The sequence below is a fragment of the Amblyomma americanum genome, chromosome 3, assembly GCF_052857255.1.
Source record: "Amblyomma americanum isolate KBUSLIRL-KWMA chromosome 3, ASM5285725v1, whole genome shotgun sequence".
Taxonomy (NCBI): Eukaryota; Metazoa; Arthropoda; class Arachnida; order Ixodida; family Ixodidae; genus Amblyomma; species Amblyomma americanum.
The window spans coordinates 108066518-108087042 of NC_135499.1; the positions used below are offsets into that span (position 1 = coordinate 108066518).

Genomic DNA, 20525 nt, shown 5'->3' on the forward strand with positions numbered 1-20525 from the left:
AACCCGCTGTGAAGCAGCACCTTTACCCTTACTAAAAATATGCCTAAAGCGAGCACGTATACTAAGAGCGGAGGAGACTTTCGAAAAAATGTGTTCGAAACAGCTAGGAGATGCTAATTAGCAGGGTGGTTAGCTCATATTGAATGGTATCTTTTTAACTATTTATGTTAGGCTACTTAAGTATTGAGAGGTGTGTAGCACACCGTAAGCAATATCCATATCAGTTTTTAGAATTTGAAAAACGCGATTAGTTTCGGCGCTGTGGTCTAACAAATGTTGGATATTCCGAAGAGTTCCGTGCACTGCAGAGGTTGCTTTCCTTGCAAGCTTCTCTAAAGCGTTTGCATTTTGGCGCGATGTAGCCGAAGTTGGTTGGGTCACAGCGCCGAGGGTAACCGTGTTTTTGAAATTCTGAAAACTGATATCGATATTACTTTATATTATTGGTTTATTTTTGGTTTTCAATGCATATGTAAACCAAGGATGGGCTATACTTACGATGGGCTATACACCTTTCAGTAATTAAGGAGCCTAATAGTAATAGTTAAAAAGATAAGTATTCAATATTAGTTAACCAGGCTGCTAGTTAGCACATTTTAGCTGTCTTCTGCTCTACTTCACCCCTGAAAATGCTATGTCGTAAAAGGGCTCTTCAAACTCAGAAAGCTTATTTTTAGAAATTTTGTAAAATCTTATGTGAAACGCCATGTATAAAGAAGCGCCCACTGCAACTGATAATGTGTCATTTTCTACCCTCCGCAGGATGCATCTGAAAAGCGGTACAAGGCCACTGTGCTGCGGTGCCAAAAAAATTGTGGCATAGGTTGAATCTTCCTGTTGAAAAAAAAAGGATAGAAAAAAACAATAGCAGAGCGTGGTTTCGATCCACGGACCTCTGGGTTATGGGCCCAGCACGCTTCCACTGCGCCACTCTGCTGATTGCGCTGCACAGCAACGTAGCTTATATTAGAAGGCCGATTGTAGTACAGATTGAATATTTCTGTTGAAAAAAACAAAACAAAGCTATATTAGAGCGTGGTTTCGATCGACGGCCCTCTGGGTTATGGGCCCAGCACGCTTCCACTGCACCACTCTGCTGATTGCACTCTGCAGAAACATAGTCTCTATTCGAATGCAAACCGTAAACCGGTTTCTCAAGAGGATTAGCTGGGCCTCCTGATCCTAGGCACGGTAACGAATGTCCTTCGCACAGACGCAACGGGAGCCGGTCGCTGTATACCTGAGGAAGTGAATGACTTTGACAGCAGCGGCCGAGCTGTAGAGACTCCCGCGCCCTGTCTAACCGGCAGGGCCAACTCGAGGGCGTGTAAGCCTGCTGCTGCTACTTCCTGTGCTTAATAACAGCGAACGTCGTCTCAACGGCTTACTTTTCTCCATCGAGCTGCTCGTATTGCACGAAGACGTGTGCAGCTTGAAAAGAAGTGCCAATGCAACCTTGCAAAAACTGTTCGCGGTGCCGCACTGTTTACAAGAGGCTTGCTTATAAGAAAAAAACCTTCCCGCCCCATATTTAAATAAAAGCATTATTAACAACGTTTTATATAATTTAGTGTTATAGAAATTCTTGCTCGCTTTTCTGTCTCTCTTTAAGCGCGGTTTGATTGCACTCGTGGTGCTCTATAAGATTTATTTTCTGTTAGTGTAATGTGCATTTTTTTTTGCATAGGTTCGATAGAATTGAAAGTCCTAGCTGTGGTATGTAGTCCAACTGTGCTCGTTTTCGATTCACGTGAACAGGTTTCTTTCCTAAATTTCAATAAAGTGTTGGTTTCCAAGCATGCTGTCACTAATGCAGTTTGAGGCTGTAACAGCACCGTGTGCCTGAATGCCTTCTGATGAGCCGCTCCAGAGCATGTGCTGCAGCTACATTGTCGAGCCTTCTGCATCAAACTGGGCAAGTCGGCATCTCATGATGGGATGCTCTGGCCCCTAGAAACAAAAGAGTTTCTTGTTTTCCTGTCGTCTCCGTCCTCGTTCAGATACCGGATCAATTTTGTTCTTAGGGAAGTTTGATTATAACCCTAATAACAATGATGTGTAGACTTCCTATAGACTTTTAACCGACGCTATAACCTTCCTACAGATTTTTTTTTCCATTTTCATTGTTGATAAACTGTGTATAGACAAAAGTCTGCTGATGTTGTATGGTAATAAATCTTCAGGTGGCCTCCACACTGCCTAGAGGATTTTTATTCTCTAAAGACTACTCTGCAATTCTTTATTACAAAAACTGTATCGGTTTTATGACAGTTTATAGACTAACTAAATATATTTTTGGTAAGGAATGGCTCTTTCTGGGTGCGTTGATCCTTGACCTATGACAAGACTGGCGTTTTTGTGGTTACAGAGGTGTCTTTCTTTGCCGTTATAGTAAGCTTCTACAATGTTTTCCTTCAAACACTACTGATTTCATCACGTTGAGAGCAATGCTCGCTACCGAGAGCTGCTCTGGCCAGTGACGACATACATTCTGTCCCAAAAACCGAGACCGCGGAATCTCGCCTCACACAAGGCTGCTAAGTGCCTTGACCCTGCAGACCTCTCTTCGTTTCTAAGCAACATGGTGTCAGGGGTTGTGCCACCTTGTACCACCCGTTATGCCAGCCTGTCAACAGCCGAGTATAATTTCCAGAAAATGAGCTACAGCCGGCCACGTAGGCTCGGGACTTAAAAAACTCTGAAACAGTTTTCAAGGTTATCGGCAAATGTGCTCTGTGCGTAGAACGAATGCTTTTGGGCGTTCACACGCGATATGAGTCGTTCAAACAAAACCGGCGATTTATAAATAATATATCAAAAACTCATTTTTTTTTTATTTTCAGCCCAATTGCTCACCGCGTAGTGACTGTTCTTTAAAACTATTTTTCAATAATACATACGGCACGAGTCCGGAGATGTCACGGTGAGCGACACTGACCCCAGCGCTGCATTCGCTGCAAGCCTGACGTCACGGTTAAACCTTTGGGAAGGGGTTAGCCGGCTGCTTTCCAGTTGTGTCCGCGGTCGCCGGTTGCGGCCTAACTGGAGAGGACGGAGAAGGGGGGGGGGGGGGGGGGGGGGGGGGGGGGGGCTGGAGGCGCGTGTGCCGGCCCCTTCAGCCTGGCGGGTCGTTGCTGCCATCGGCGGCGTTCGGACGCGTCTGTGGGTTTCGAACCCCATCGCAGGGTTCACTGGCAGAAGTCGTGGTTGTAGATAGCAGCCGTGAAAGGCACACAAGCGATTGCGCTGACGGGCGGGTAAGCTGGTGCAGCCACTGGAAATAAACAAACCGAGTGTCGATGGATGAAGTGTTCTCCGGCGGGTGCAGTCCCAACCTCTTTCTCTGTGGTTCGGTGGAAGGTATCACTTGAAGGAGCAGAGGACGAGTGTCATTTTTATTTCCCGTTATCTTCGGTTTTAACGAAGCTAGCTCGAGAATTATTGTGTTAGAATGACGTGTGTTGGAATACCATTACTCGTCTGGTTTACTCAACCCAGGAAAATATCAATCAACCAGTAATTCAATCAATCAATCAGTCAATAAATAAATAAATAAATAAATAAATAAATAAATAAATAAATAAATAAATAAATAAATAAATAAATCAATCAATCAATCAATCAATCAATCAATCAATCAATCTTTATCTCACAATCCAGGTTTTGGCACCCCAGCGAAAAGGCAGTCGCATACTGCTGGCGAGAGCCGGAAACCCACAGATACGTCAGCAGGCAATAGTTTACATAAAATAAATGCACAGGCTGAGGAAGAACTTGCATTTCAGTGCATTTGTTCTGTACGAAAAGCAGCCGTAGTAAAATATAATTGGAAAACCGCACCAATAGCGAAAATAACAAAAGAATTTCAGAGAATAATTACATGTATCCATATTTATTGAACAATACCGGGAATATAGAAAAAGAACACCACTACTGCTTCAGAAAGTATTCGCGAATTTGTCTTCGAATAAAAATAGAGAAATCAGCGCATATTTATCGTATTTATTCAGCACGAAAGGTACCTGATAGGCAAAATATTGCAGTATTGACACGTGTACTTATCTTTATCGGGCTACCACGTTTCGCCGCCTAACAAGTGTTATCGCACAGCGCCGGACGCGCCTGCATCTATCTGAAGTTTCTGGCAAGTCATCGATGCTTCTATTCGCTGTCTGTTGTAGCCGAACCTTATGTTATCTAATTTCATCGCCTGACGCGAATGGTGTAGAACTTTGTGGAAGGCTCGCGGGTCGCAACGATTAATTAGTCTGGAACATTCGATGACTGCTATATAACAGCCGACGCGCTTAACCCGCGGATCTGTTTTTCGACGATCGCCGACCGTGTTCGCCGCAACCGTTGTGCTGTAAGTGTAGCCTCTTTTGTGGGCACAGGTTCGCCCAATAAAAGTTCAAGGTTATGCCATTTGGACTGTGCTCGGCGCCTGAAACGTTCCAGCGAGTGATGGACACGGTTTTAGCAGGATTGAAGTGGCAGACCTGTCTCGTTTACTTGGATGACGTCGTTGTCTTCGCCGCAAATTTCGACGATCACCTTAGGCGACTTGTCACAGTACTAGAGGCCATCAAGTCATCAGGGCTCACTCTGAAGCCAGAAAAGTGCCGCTTCGCTTACGATGAGCTTCTGTTCCTAGGCCACATTATCAGCAAGCCTGGAGTCCGACCTGACCCGTAGAAGACAGCACGTTCCCGCAGCCCATCGACAAGAAGGCAGTGCGTAGATTTCTTGGCATGTGTGCCTACTACAGGCGATTTGTCAAGGACTTTTCACGCATCGCTGAGCCGCTGACACAGCTCACTAAATGCGACGTCGAGTTCAAGTCGCAAAACGCCGCAGGCCGACGCATTTCAAGAACTCAAACGACGCATGCAATCGCCGCCCGTACTTGCGCACTTCGACGAGCACGCCGATACCGAAATCCACACTGACGCCAGTAGCCTAGGCATCGGTGCCGTCCTAGTCCAGAGAAAAGATGGGCATGAACACGTGATAGCTTACGCTAGCCGGTCGTTATCAAAAGCGGAAGGCAATTTTTCTACAACCGAAAAGGAATGCCTCGCCATCGTTTGGGCCACAGCGAAATTTCGCCCTTACCTATATGGCAGGCCATTCAAAGTGGTCAGCGACCATCACGCATTGTGTTGGCTAGGTAACTTAAAGGACCCTTCAGGACGGCTGGCACGGTGGAGCCTCAGACTACAAGAATACGACATCACTGTAACCTACAAGTCTGGACGAAAACACTCAGATGCCGATTGCCTATCACGCGCCCCCATTGACCCGCCGCCGCAAGATGACGAGGATGACGACGCCTACCTTGGAATAATAAGCGCGGAAGACTTCGCCGAACAGCAACGAGGAGACCCGGAGCTAAAAGCCCTAGTCGATTATTTGGAAGGGCACACCGACGTTGTCCCTAGGGCATCTAAGCGTGGATTGTCTTCGTTCACGCTTCAAAACAACCTACTCGTGAAGAACTTCTCACCAGTCCGCGCCAACTATCTTCTTGTTGTTCCGTCGGCGCTGCGTCCAGAAGTACTGCACGCCCTACACAACGATCCGACCGCTGGGCACCTCGGTTTCTCCCGGACGCTATCAAGGATACAAGAAAGATATTACTGGCCGCACCTAACCGCCGATGTCGCCCGTTACGTCAAGACATGCCGAGACTGTCAGCGACGCAAGACACTACCGACAAGGCGAGCGGGATTACTACAGCCAATCAAGCCTCCTTACCGACCTTCTCAGCAGATCGGGATGGACTTGTTGGGACCGTTTCCGACATCAACTTCCGGAAATAAGTGAATCGTCGTGGCGACGGACTATCTCACCAGCTTCGCTGAAACTAAAGCTCTACCGAAAGGCAGTGCAGCCGAAGTGGCGAAATTTTTCGTTGAGAACATCCTGCTGCGACATGGTGCTCCAGAAGTCTTCATCACCGACAGAGGAACGGCTTTTACAGCAAAGCTCACGCAAGCCATTCTGCAATACAGCCAGACAAGTCAAAGGAGGACAACTGCCTACCATCCGCAGACGAATGGTCTCACGGAGCGCCTGAACAAGACCCTCGCCGACATGCTAGCAGTGTACGTCGACGTCGAGCACAAGACATGGGATGCGGTCTTGCAGTACGTAACATTCGCTTACAACACGGCGGTGCAAGGAACAACACAGATCACGCCATTTAAGCTGGTTTACTGCAAGAACCCGACGACGACGCTAGATGCCATGCTGCCGCACGTCACTGACGAGGAAAATCTTGACGTCGCTACCTATCTCCAGCGCGCCGAAGAAGCTCGACAGCTCGCCCGCCTACGGATCAAGAACCAGCAGCGTACCGACAGCCGACACTACAACCTGCGACGACGCTTCGTCGAGTACCAGCCCGGCGACCGTGTTTGGGTATGGACCCCGATACGCCGACGAGGTCTGAGTGAGAAACTATTGCGACGCTATTTCGGACCTTACAAGGTCATTCGACGTATTGGCTCACAGGACTATGAGGTCGTGCCAGACGGCATTTCGCATTCACAGCGGCGCCGCGCACGATCTGAAGTGGTCCACGTGGTGCGCCTTAAACCCTTTTACGGACGCTGACGAACTTCCTTATTTTTGTTGTTTTCTTTGCTATGAGTGCTTTTCTTTATTTCGTTTGTTTGCAGCATCGGGTCGATGCTTTTCAAGAGGGGGTAATGACACGTGTACTTATCTTTATCGGGCGACCACGTTTCGCCGCCTAACAAGTGTTATCGCACAGCGCGGGACGCGCCTACATCTATCCGAAGTTTCAGGAAGTCATCGATGCTTCTATTCGCTGTCTGTAGTCGCCGAACCTTATGTTATCTGATTTCACCGCCTGACGCTAATGGTGTAGAACTTTGTGGAAGGCACGCGGGTCCCAACGATTAGTCTGGAACATTCGACGACTGCTATATAATAGCCGACGCGCTTAACCCGCAGATGATCGATGATAACCGACCGTGTTCGCCGCTACCGTTAAGTGTAGCCTCTTGTGTGGGCACAGGTTCGCCCAATAAAAGTTAGTTTTGTCTTTCACAGTATTGCTACTGTGTTCTTCAACGTCACCACCACGTGACAGTATGTACCCGTACGGCAATGCCGTATTAGCCATCGACTTGGTGCACGGGTTGGAGGTTCGCTTCTTTGAGCAGTTAGACTGGAACAAGCGCTTAAAACTGTTTTAAAATTCTTATAAAAGAAAAACAATGAGTGAACCTAACGGAATTCAAATAAATTCATTACATCAACTATGGGAAATCCGTAAATAATTGACGACAGGGGCCTACTGGTGGCCAATTGGCAATGCAGTGGAGTGCTTTCTTTTGGATAGGCCGAAAAATGTGCCTATTCCTAACAGTCACAAGCGTGCAGGAATTAATGTGAGATGTTAAAGGAGCGTGATAAATTTGCAGTTGATCTTATAATAGTAGAAACTGCCGCATCGGGATATTGTACCTGTTGCTGAAGAGGAGTAATTTGATAGAGATTCCATGTCACCACTCCACGTCATATCAGCTGAAAAGGTTAAGACCAATATTGTAAGCTTGTCAACTGTTTCTGTCGCACTAGTTCCTATGCGAACGCAAATCATCAGCTTAAGCATGCTCTGTAACCCACCTCCTCTTGTAATACCCGTTGAATGGGGCCTTTGAAGTAGTCCTTAACAAATAAATAAATAAATAAATAAATAAATAAATAAATAAATAAATTGCAATGAAGACGACAGTGCGCCACCATCGACGACGATGAAGAGGTTCGGCCGGCTTCGGCCAGCAACGTCTGAGGCCTTCCTTCCTTCCTTCCTTCCTTCCTTCCTTCCTTCCTTCCTTCCTTCCTTCCTTCCTTCCTTCCTTCCTTCCTTCCTTCCTTCCTTCCTTCCTTCCTTCCTTCCTTCCTTCCTTCCTTCCTTCCTTCCTTCCTTCCTTCCTTCCTTCCTTCCTTCCTTCCTTCCTTCCTTCCTTCCTTCCTTCCTTCCTTCCTTCCTTCCTTCCTGCCCGCGCACGTGGGAGAGCTCGAGCTCCCTCTGGAAGTCTGTTCTGGTGCCGCTGCTGCTGAGTCAGTTTGTGCAACGGTTACGCCGCCAGCCCTTTCGGCTCTACAATAAACCACCCTTCACTTGGTGGAGCTTTGGTTCCCCGTCCTCGTACCGCCCTGTCCCTCCGCAACCGCACGCTATCGGCCTCGGTAATGCCCGCCCAGCCCGAAGACCACCACCAAGCCGTGCAGGTGGGATGTTCGTCATTTGCTCCGGTGCCGTCCGGCAGCGAGACCCCGTCGTTTTCAGCGAGAACTGCGATCAAGATGTTGAAGACTGGCTGGTCTCGTACGAACGGGTGAGTCGCCATAACAATTGGGACGACCGCAAGAAGCTCAACAACGTCATATTTTATCTGAGTGACGTCGCCAACCTCTGGTTCCGGTACCACGCGGCTGATATTCCAACCTGGGCTAATTTCAAGACGTCGTTCGCAGAAGTTTTTGGCCGTCCCGCAGTACGGAAACTTCGCGCTGAGCAATGTTTGCGCGTTCGGGCTCAGACTGCGGGTGAGAGCTTCACCGCCTACATCGAAGATGTGGTCGATCTCTGAAAACGTGTCGACCCGTCTATGGCTGAGGCCGACAGGATCAAGCATATTATGAAGGCGCTTTCCACATGCTGGTGGCGAAAAGTTCAACTACCGTCGCTTCCGTGTACAACCTCTGCCAGGGCTATGATGAGTTGCGCAAGCTACGCCTTGGCGCTCGTCGCTCATCCGTCGTGCCTGGCGAGTCCATATCCGGCCTGGCTGTCAACAGTGACCTGTTGGGTCAAATCAAAGACTTCGTATGCGATGAGGCGGCCCGGCAGCTTTCGCTCCTCTCGGGCACACACTCTTCGCCCCTGGTCTTGACTCCTGAGTTGCGGCACACCATCGCCCAGGAGGTAGCCGATGCACTTCCAGCTCGTCGCCAGCCGGTTCCCGTAGCTCCTCAAGCCAACCTTCTCGAGATGCAGCCAGCTCCCGTTGCTGCACCTTTGGCTATGGTGCAACCGTTGCGATGCCTCCTGCTTCTCACATATGCCGAAGTCGTCGCACGTCCATCGCAGCCGCAAGCCTTGGCCTACGTTCCCGCACCAGTGCCTCCGCCTGTTGCTCCCCGACTCAACCCAGCGCCGGCTGCTCACAACCATTGGCGCACGGCTGATAACCGGCTGATTTGCTACGCTTGTGGTCTACCGGGCCATGTCGCGCGCCTCTGTCGCCATTCTCTGCCTGCCTCTGTGCCACATCTGCCGGCCTACACCCAGTCCTACCGCACCTTTCGCCCACCTTCAGGACCACCACACCCAGTGCCCCCTTCTGCCCTGCTCCCGGCCGCCAGCCATTCGCTTCGCACCGCTCACCTTCCGCTCGCCGTCGCTCCTTGTCACCATTGCGCCGTCGCAGCGTTTCCGCGGAACAGGAAAACTAGGAGCCGCAGTTCCTGGGGCACGAACTGCGAACACTTCGATCAGCTCAAGTCCTCGCCTTTCCCCGCCGAACATTTTAAATGTGTTAGTTGACGGCGTCCGAGCACTTGCGCTTGTGGACACAGTTGCTACTGTTTCTGTTATATCCGAAACCTTCTGTTATTCTCTGCGTAAAGTCACCACCACACCTTCGGGACTATCGCCTTGCACCGCTAGCGCCGAGACTGTTCCTCCTTCCGCTGCTTGCACAGCACGTGTCCTCATTGCGGACGTTTTGTATGTCGTCGAATTCTTTTCTGCTCTCATGACCTCATCATTGGCTGGGATTTTCTATCCCGCCATCATGCCGTCATAGACTGTGCCCGTGCTCATGTGGCATTATCCGTGCTCCCTGATACGCTCGCCGACGACCCTCCGTCTTGCTCTGGTACGAAACTTGTTGTTGCCGCGGACACCAATGTTCCCCCCGCCAGTGCCATGCTCGTTCCCGTGTCCGCCATGTCTGGGTCCAGCAAGACTGTACTCTTCGCGCCTTCGCCCGTCCTCGCTTCCCGCCGACACCTACCTCTTCCATTCGCCGTCCTGGACATACGCCACGGTGCAACCGAGCTCGTCGTCTCGAATCCCTCGCCCTATCAGTTCACCTTGCTCCATGGAGAATGTCTCGGACACATTTAAAAGCTTGATCTGCTCATGCCCTTCGACGATGAAACTCTTTGCGGTGGTACCTCCGTCGCTGCCCTTACACCGCCTAGTGCTGTGTCCGACCTGATCTCCCAGGAAATGTTTCACCGTTCAGTGGCCAGCGACCTCGACCCAGCTCACCGCGAGAAGCTCCTTTCCCTGCTTCACAAGTTCCGCTCTTCCTTCGATCACCAGACAACTTCTTTGGGCCGTGCGACCACCGTCGTTCACCGCATTAATACAGGCCCTCATGCCCCTCTCCACCAGCGCCACTACCGTGTGTTGCCTCCAGAGCGCCGCGTCATCGCTGAATAGGTTGACGACATGCTGCACCGCGGTGTTATCCCGCCCTCTTCTAGTCCGTGGTCTTCGCCCGTCGTGCTCGTCAAAAGGAAGGATGGTTCGATTCGGTTCTGTGTTGATTATCGTCGCCTAAACAAAATTACGCGCAAAGACGTTTACCCACTACCTCGTATTGATGACGCCCTCGACTGTTTGCAAGAAGCCGGTTCTCCTCCCTCGATCTTCGTTCCGGCTATTGGCAAATCCCCATGGCTGAATCTGGCCACCAGAAAACAGCTTTTGTCACCCCTGACGGCCTCTATGAATTCAACGTGATGTCATTCGGACTCTGTAACGCTCCCGCAACATTTTAGCGTATGATGGATAACATCTTGCGTGGCCTCAAATGGCACATTTGCCTATGCTGTTTAGACGATGTTGTCGTTTTTTCTCCTGATTTTCCGACACATCTCGAGCGCTTGCACAAGATACTGCGCTGTCTCACCGACGCTGGTCTCCAACTCAACCTCAAGATATGTCGATTTGGTGCCCGCCAACTGATCATCCTCGGCCATGTCGTCTCCAAAGGTGGCATCCTGCCCGATCCGGAGAAGCTTCGTGCTGTCACAAACTTTCCCAAACCGACTTCTGTTAAGGAGCTCCGAAGCTTCGTGGGCCTATGCTCATATTTTCACCGCTTTGTGCGCAACTTCGCCTCTATCATCGCCCCGCTTACGAAGCTCCTGAATGGGCCCGCCGATCTGTCTGCTTGGAACTCACCCTGCGACGCTGCTTTTGCTACCCTCTGTCGCCTTCTGACTTCACCACCTATCCTGCGCCATTACAACCCCAGTGCGCCAACCGAGTTGCACACCGATGAAAGCGGCGTAGGCCTCGGAGCCGTCCTTGCACAGCGTAAGGCCGGCTTTTCCGAATACGTTGTTGCTTACGCCAGTCGTAAGCTCACGAAAGCCGAATCTAATTACACCGTTACGGAAAAGGAGTGCCTCGCGATAGTCTGGGAACACAAAATTTCGCCCCTACCTTTATGGCCGCCACATCGACGTCGTTACTGACCACCATGCCCTCTGCTGGCTGGCTACCCTCAAGACCCTTCTGGACGCCTCGGCCGCTGGGCCCTTCGTCTACAGGAATACGACATTAACGTCGTATATCGGTCAGCCAGCAAACATTCCGACGCTGACGCCTTGTCGCGCGCACCCCTGTCATCTCCTGCGCCTTCTTCGTCCTTGTCCGCCTCGGCGCTGGCCGCGCTCACTGCCACGGACCTCCCCATGGAACAGCGTCGAGATCCATGGATTTCTTCGCTCCTAGATGCCCTCAATGCGCCCACTACGGCTTCGTTACCTCGGGCCCTTCGCCGTCAAGCTTCCCATTTCACTATTCGCGACTCTCTACTAAATCGCCGCAACTATCACCCGGATGGCCGCAAATGGCTCTTGGTTATTCCTCGCCAGCTTCGCTCTGAAGTTTGTGCGCACCACCATACCGACCCACAAAGCGTTCATGCAGGCTTGCTGAAAACATACGAACGTATGCGGCAGCGATACTACTGGCGTGGAATGTACAATTTTGTTTGCCGTTATATACGCTCCTGCATTGATTGTCAGCAGCGCAAGTCCGCTCCTCGCCCCTCCCCCGGCCCGTTACAGCCATTGCCTTGCCCAGCTCGACCCCTCGATCACGTAGGCATCGATCTGTATGGTCCCCTGCCGTCCACGCCTGCCGGGAATCGGTGGATTATAGTTGCCGTGGACCACCTAACTAGCTACGCGGAGACAGCAGCCCTGCCCTCTGCTAGTGCTCGCGACGTCGCATCCTTCCTCCTCCATCATTTCATCCTTCGTCACGGCGCCCCTCGGGAACTTCTCAGCGACCGCGGCCGTGTTTTCTTATCTGACGTCGCTCACGAGCTACTGGATGCGTGCCACACCGTTCATCGCAATACCACGGCCAACCATCCCCAAACGAACGGCCTCACTCAACGCTTCAACCGCACTCTAGGAGACATGCTTGCCATGTACATTTCCTCCGATGCCTCCAATTGAGATCAAGTGCATCCATTCCTCACTTATGCTTACAATACTGCCTCTCAAGCCACAACCGGTTTTTCTCCGTTCTTTATTTTATATGGCCGTGAACCTTCTTGTCTCCTGGATGACATCATTCCGTACCAGCCCGACAGCTCGGAATGAACTTTTCTCTCTGACGTTTCCCGCCATGCCGAACAGTGCCGCCAGCTGGTTCGCTCGTTGACGAGTACCACTCAAGGCCTCCGCACATATGCGAGTGACCGCGGCCAGTCCGCCCATGACTTTCCTACTGACTCGCTCGTCTGGTTGTCTGTGCCGGCTGCCTCCAAGTTTGCAGTTAAGTACCTCAGCCCATACCGTGTTTTGGAGCGCACGTCACCTATGAACTATAAGGTCGAGCCAGTGACCCCCTCTTCGGATCATCGCTGTCGGGGCCGCGAAATTGTTCATGTCCGCCGGCTAAAGCCATACTATGACCCCCTTGTCACCCCTTCGCCCTGAGTCGCCAGGATGGCTCCCTTTTGTCGCCGGGGCAGTTGCAATGAAGATGACGACAGTGTGCCACCATCGACGACGATGAAGAGGTTGGGCCGGCCTCGGCGACCGGCTGCCGCGCGCGTGGGAGAGCTCGAGCTCGCTCTGGAAGTCTGTTCTGGTGCCGCTGCTGCTGAGTCAGTTTGTGCAACGGTTACGCCGCCAGCCCTTTCGGCTCTACAATAAACCACTCTTCAAAATGAGTAAATATAGTTCTGGTGTATGTTTGCCTCTTCTTCGCTATCCATAATGTTTCACATTCCCTTTAAGGAAAAATGAGGAAAAGTTGGTGTCTGGAGTCAGTGTGCACCAATTTTTTCTATATGCATCAAGAATTAATGAGCACTGGACATGACTAGGGGAAGTAGGCACCCTGAACGAACGCTGAGCGAAAACTTGTATACTGTGAGTTAGGGTCTTTCGGAGCGCCGTCGAATGCATCCTCTGCTTGTCTATTGGTGTGGGTATGTGAGCGAGAGTGAGCGCATTTTTATTCTCCCCAAATCGGGTCCATCGTAGAGCACCGACGAAGGGGCTGTGTTTCGCCTAAGGCGTGTGTATACTGCCTCGCCCTGGTCACTGTGCAGAGTCATTTTCCAGGCGACAGTTTCGGAGCAGTGACTTCGAGGATATGCTTCAATTCACACAACACATTGCCAATTTGATTGATTCAAATTCTCTTTGATTGGTCATTACAACGCATGGGCTCACAGGGACCATGGACGCGGACTATTGCTGATGGGGCTCCGTATCACGGTAGAATAGAGAGAGGTGATGTGACGGTGGCGTTAGGCATGACCAGTTTCTTATACGCATGACGCGGCCGTAAGCTGCAGCACCAGTACTGGGAATCTTTTTTTGTCGCTCTTTTTGCTGGTGCTTCTATGGGCACGCGTTAGACGGGCGCTTGATTTCGATACATATATTTGGTGCTCACATGCTTTAAACGACGCTGATTTGTTGGAGGGACGTCTCTTTATACTTCTTACATGTCGTGCCGTAATTCGACTCAAGGCGCATGAGTGACCCCTTAAATGATGAAGGTAGCTGCTGCATTCTCAGCGCATAGCTGCATTCTACTGCAACTTCGAAGTTTATGGGAAACGTGGTTAGTATAATTTTCACTGACTGAAAACTAAGTGTGCAAACGTGTATTTAGAGTGGTGCAAGAGCACAAGGTCAGTAGAACCCCACACAGCTGCCAACAAGCACTCCATGTTTTGAAGTTGCTAGCTGTCGCGTGTATCGTGTCATGGCACAATTTTAACTGCTTGAGTATTGAATTCTGAGTTGTACTCGCGATGTATTAACCAGAAACAGTGTAGTTGTCTTAAGAAAACTATTATCGAACATTATAGACAGGTCCCAGATGTCGTTTGAAGAAGCCGGCATCCGTCTCCTTGAATGCTTAAAACAAAACTTCAAATACTGCAGGAAACCTAGAAGAGAAACACAAAACCAGAACCAGCACCGCATACGTTTGTCATATGATTCTTGTTTGAAGGAGGTACTGTAGGGTTGGGATAATAATAAGAAGCAATTGCGCAGCCACCAGCCCTCGCTCGCCTGCGCGTCGCCTGCTCAGCAGACTAAGGGTCCCTCGGCGGCCGGAAATGGAAGCATTTTAACGTTGAGTAGTAAGAAAGCTTCGACCTGATCAGAATTAGGCGGCTAAATAAAGAAAGGAGGCATATATCAAGCTGGGCGCCTTTTGAATGCAAACTTAAGTCGCAGAGTTTCCATGCGTGCTCTTCTGCTACCTAGCAACGCCATGAGAATCGGCGGAGAGGAAAGTCGCCTGAACATGTGCTGCCCCTAGCGGCGGCGCTCACTTCCCGTAGCAATAAGTGGCCGCTCTCTTGCCGCACAGCGGCCGCACCGTCGGATCACCACGCTTTCTTCCACCGTGTTCACTACGTTAATCAGACAGCAGGAACCAGCGATGCCAAATGAAATTAAACCAAGGTGCCTAACACTGAACTCTCAACTACTCCTGCATCTTTTTTTTTTCCCGCATACTTGGATCGTAGCGTCTATTAATGGCAAAGAAAATCCCAAAGCCATCATTTTTTATTTCGTTCACTGTTTCTCTTAGTCGTTCCGTACAGAAGTAACGGTTCCTGCATTTGAAAACTATGAACACTTTGAATACCTTTAACGCCTTTGAACACTACGCGGCAACAGAAAACGCTGACATGGGACTTGTGGCTGGTTGCACACAACGTAAACTTCCCAATGTTGATCATGGTTAGTGTTCATTTCTAAATACAGTGGTCGCTGTTACCGGTACCATAAGTATTAACCATTCGTTTCTTCACTTGCAGCTTTTCAGCCTGCGGAGGGTGTGGAGGCGCATGCACGATTCGCGCGGCAGAGCACCTTGAATGGACCAGGATGTGTGTAAACGGCTGAACGATTTTCATCCGCAAGCCTTTCTTTTGACAATGCGAAACGATAGAATTTCTGGTTCTACATCTTTTCAAAGTGTGCGTTATTAATTCATACAAAATGCGCCCGACCGCAAGGAAGGCGGCTTCGGTTACCTCCGGCCATTCTTCATGCATGCCATGTACCTTACCACAATCCGCCACATTCACTTCGTCCCTTGTAAAAAATAACATAATATGGTAGCATAGGTAGCATAAGAGGGTTCTCGCACAGTTTCCCCCCTCAACGTTCGACCTTGTTACTACGTCCGGTGCCATGCGCGAGGATGACGCTGCTGAACACTCTCAAGGTTCGGTTGCGCATTGCCAACACCCTATCTTTCTGCCGCCCCCTACTGCGTTTGCCTTCTCCTGGAATCCACTCCGTTACCTTTAAGAACATGCGGTTATCTTGCTTTCTCATTACATGCCCTGCCCAAGCTCATTTCTTCTCTGATTTCGATTAGGATGTTATTAACCCATGCTTGCTTCCTCACGCACTCTGGCCGCTTCCGCTCTCTTAACGTTACATCTATCTTTTTTTTTCTCCATAGCTGGCTGCTTTGTCCTTATCTTAAGCTAGAAGTGCGATGGCTTGATACTGAACCTTGCCAGACACTCGGCACATCCGCCTTAAACGGCTAGATCCGGCGATGGCTTTTTCTGTTCCTCGCGGAATACCCCGCCCAATTGTATGCTTAATACACAGCTTACGTATAAACATCGCCTTCACGTGTAAGTACTTGCATTTAATTGGACAAACGGACTGCGCGACTGTTCCACATGTGGCGTGCTCGAGACTGTAGAGCATGTCCTAGTGGCGTGCGCAGCATATGAACGATAAAGACTCATGTTAGCATCTAATGTGAGTCTTTTGACCGAAGGCCCGTCTCGGAGGATTTGATCCTAGGCACTTGGCTAGAGAGTTCGAAAACTCTGCAGGCATTGTGCGCACTCTCATTGTTTTTAAGCGACACTGGCCTGGACTTAGTTTGTAATCTTGGAAAATGTTCCTTGTCTTATTTTCATCAGCCTTCCCTCATCATCATCAACCCCTTGTGACCCTCTTTTCGTCCTCTTTCCCTACCCCAGTGCAGAGTAGCAGGCCAGACGTTCATTTTTCCGGCCAACCTCTCCGCCATTCCCGTCAATAAACCATTTCTCTCTTAACGTAAGTTGAACCCTATTGCCTAGCCTCCACGTTTCTGCCCCATAGATGCGCACCCTTAGGGTACAGCTATTGTGTACAGCTGCTGTGCTGTTGTGCACATGAATGCCCGCGACAGCAGAAGATTGGACATCCGTCGCCATAGCTAAGCTGGTAGATCAGCAGGCGTGAAAATCGGTGTTCGTGGGTTCGAATGCCCCCGTTGGCATGTGGTTGTTTTCTCTACAGCTATCTCATAAGTTATGCCTAAAATTATTACCATAATTTTCCACTGATGAACACAAATTTTTTAAAGAAAGCTGCTTCATGCTCCTTAGTTTCCCAAGTAGACGCCATAGTTTCCGTGACTGTTGGTTTCGTCATGTATGATAACATACAGTTACTTTAGTCACGACCGCATGAAACATAGTATTTTCAAGCGAGGCTCTATTTTTATTCATATATTCGTTAAAGTGAGAAGTTGGGCTTGATGGCACGTATTCATGGTTAACGATCGCAAGGAGTACGGAGACGAAGGGATGATGACGAGAGCAAGACACGAACGCCATATATTCCATATATTCGATATATATTCTATTTGGTGCGCTATGCGAGCAATAACACAAGAGAAACAACGACGCGTTGCTTGTGCACCGTACAAGACGCATTCTGGATAGAGCGCGTCGCCGAATGAGGTTGCGTTTCAAGCTCGGTAAATACAAATGATCAGGACGAAGTCTGTTCTTCAGAAAATCGACTACCGTGAGTGAACATGTCACCCCCGTTTCTTCCTGCCAAGTATTCTCACTTTCACAATACGAGGCCCTTTCTCTGGTCGGTGCCTTCGGCCTCGGCGGACAGCTTTGATGGCGACCTCTTTGTCTGGTTGTTCGACGTTGTTCACTGGCTCTTCTTCCATCCCACAACAATTCTCATGTCTGGAGGTTCTGCGCTGCAGAGCCGCAGGCAGTCTAGTCGCAGGGCTCGCTTTCTTGTGCTTTTCCGTCGAAGCGATGGCAGTGGGAGACTGCCTATGGCGTGGAGACGACGTCCCGGGTTCTTCCCATGTGACATTTCCGTCCGTCCACGCTGCTGTACTGGCGCGTAGTGCCGATAACGTTTGGGCTCTGGAGGCCGCCGAAGACGAAGGCTCGAGGAGTGAGGGCACGTGGTCGTACCCTGTGAAGCGACCACGCGACACGTAATACGCGGCCACGACGAGCGCCAGGCCGGAAATTACCCCGATGTACAGCATGCACAAGAAGCCGGGATGGCGGCGGACTTGGCGAGGCTGGGACGGGCTGAGGCCGCCCCGGGCAACGGTGCGTTCGGCTTGGGGCGCTCCCCTGACGGTGGTCGTGGTTTCGGCCACCTCGATGGCGGCGCCTCTGCGCGGAGCCCGCGGCCGATGTTCGACGCCGGTGGGCACCACGTTGGTTGCTGCTGCCGGACATGCTCCTCCGAGTTCATGCAGTTCTCTTGCGGGTGTCAGGGCCCCGGGTGCCTGGTTGCCGACCGCTGTACGCATGTTTGTCATGGACGGCTGGCCTTGAGCCCCTGCCGCCGTGGACAAAACCGTTTGACGGAAGGCCACCCACTTCTTCATCTTCTTCGCTGTCGGCAACCATCTCCACAGCGCACCGTCAATCCTTGCGCGGCTTGCCCAATTCCGCCATAATCGTTTTTTTGTTAAGCCAGTACGACGAAAGGTGGAAATTGCGCCGTCATCGCAGCTCCGCTAATCAAATTATTACAAGGTTCCTACGCTGTCTACGAGTTCACTAGAACGCAAGTATATAAGAATACAGCTAGTTTAAAAGCAGCTGTGCCTTAACCGAAATCTCCCTAATTCAAACCCAGAAATCCCTATTTCTCTCCCTTTTTTCGCTGCAGTGGCTTAAAAACGCAGAACGATGTAAAAGTCGGGCAATTTCGGTTTTTAAATTCTCTGCAACTTCGTGAATATTGGTTTTCGATAAAGTTTGCTCCTCACTGTTTAAAAGGCAAATTATCTTCGCTGCATACAGTTTGGAATCCAGCGGGCAAATCTGCTGACACTAAGAAATTATAATGAAACTAGAGGAGAGGTGGCAGTGTAATTTAGCAATGCCACGTTCGCTGTGTTGATTATAGTGGCGTTGTGCTTTGGATATCATAAATACGAACTCTGTGTCAGCTGCGGGCACTCAAGAAGCGAAGGCAACTCCTTACGAGCTACTGAAATGCCGTCCGGCACATCGCGCTTGACTATATTGGCACGAAAGTTCTTACTCAATGTTTCGTCATAAGCATTTACCTTGTGTGCGCGTTATGAATGAAGGTATCCTCAACTAAAACTGCGTGACTCTAACCCTTTTGGTTTTATGATAAATTTGCACACCTTTTAAGCTCGGGCTATGCATGGTTTGATCCTGAAAACAGCGCAAAGAAGACAAGGACAACGGAAGGAAACGACAACACGAGCACTGTTCTTGTCTTTTTTGCGCTGTTTTTAGGATGAGTGCATACCAACTCGCCCAGGCTTCTACTTTGAATGTGCTCGGTTCCGAGGTGACCAATTCATTTCTTGAGGTGCGCGTCGTAACCTTTTGGCCGAGTTATGACGAAGGCTGAACCAAAGAATTTACGAAGCGCTTCCTGTTGAAAGGCAGAAGAGTTGCGGATCGGGCTAGTTGTTGCACGTTTGTCATTTTTCGCAAGCGCCAAAAGAGCACGGACAAAGAAGGAACTGAGAGGACGAGCGCTTCCTGTCTCGTCCTGTCTGTTCCTTTCTTGTCCGTGTTGTTTTAGCGGTTGCGAAAAATTACTGTTGAAAAACAACTGCATGCAATCTTTTCTATGCTGAAGCTGAGCTCAATTCTGGCTGCGCTGCTCACTCCATCTGCCTACGTTCCTTGGAACTGGAGCGCTATCAAGCAGTATTATAGCAGAGCTGGACGTTAAAAGAGCTTCTAGCCATTCTTGCACATTCTTTATGCGTCTATTTAAAACCTAGCTCCTCCTCACATCAAATTATACTCTGTTCAGTCTTCCACAATTGCACAAATACTGAGCCAGCATTGGCCACTGTGCTTGCTGGAGTGACAGGGAAGAGGACAGAAGAGCGTATAAGGAACACATTCTGTAGCAGCTGAAATTACAGACGTAATATTCTGCGTTGTCATTGGCTCAGCTGGGGGAAAACGAGGGCCCTAAAAGCGTCTCATCGGCGCCGTGGAACCAGCTAGACTGGTCTTGCTCGTGCATCGACGCCCCTCGCGCTAGCGATACCAACATTATAGATTCCCTTCTGTGTTATCCAGTCGAGGAGAGTAAGAGTGCCTGCCCCCGCCCACCCTTCCTTCCCCCCCCCCCCCGCCAAAAAAAAACCTGCAAAGACAGATCATATATCTTCCTCCCGTGCAGGGGAAACTTGAGTAGGTCTAAAGCAAACAGTGTAGCCAAACGCAACCGCTCTTTGCACGGGAAAGCAGAATAAAATTAAGATTGGTTTACTTTTATGGAGTTTAACGTCCCAAAGCAACTCATGTTATGAGAGACGCCGTCGAGAGGGCTCTAGGTATTTTCGACCACCTGGGGTTCTTAAGCGTGTACGGGCATCTAGCATTTCGCCTCCATCGAAATGAAATCGCCACAGCCAGAACTGAACTCCCTCTTTAGGGTCAGCAGCCGAGCATCATGATTACTGAACCACCGCTGCAGAAAAGGCACATTGATAAAAAGAGTTTTCCATACAATATAGACACCAGAGCACTATTTCAAATAAATGACAGAGCTATTTTATCGAAATCAGGAGTAAATCGGGAGATAAGTATGAAATCATCGAAAACAAAGTAACAGCAGGAGCTTTGGTCTGTTATATAACCTGCTTGTTATCGCAACTCAGCACTCCAATCTTGAGGTGG

General features: G+C 49.9%; 1 non-coding gene across 1 annotated transcript; it reads right to left on the reverse strand.

The window, feature by feature from the left end:
* Positions 1–865: 865 nt before the first annotated feature.
* On the reverse strand, positions 866–937 carry TRNAM-CAU (transfer RNA methionine (anticodon CAU)). The gene has a single exon. It is a non-coding gene; the product is annotated as a tRNA-Met (tRNA).
* Between the last annotated feature and the right edge of the window lie 19588 nt (positions 938–20525).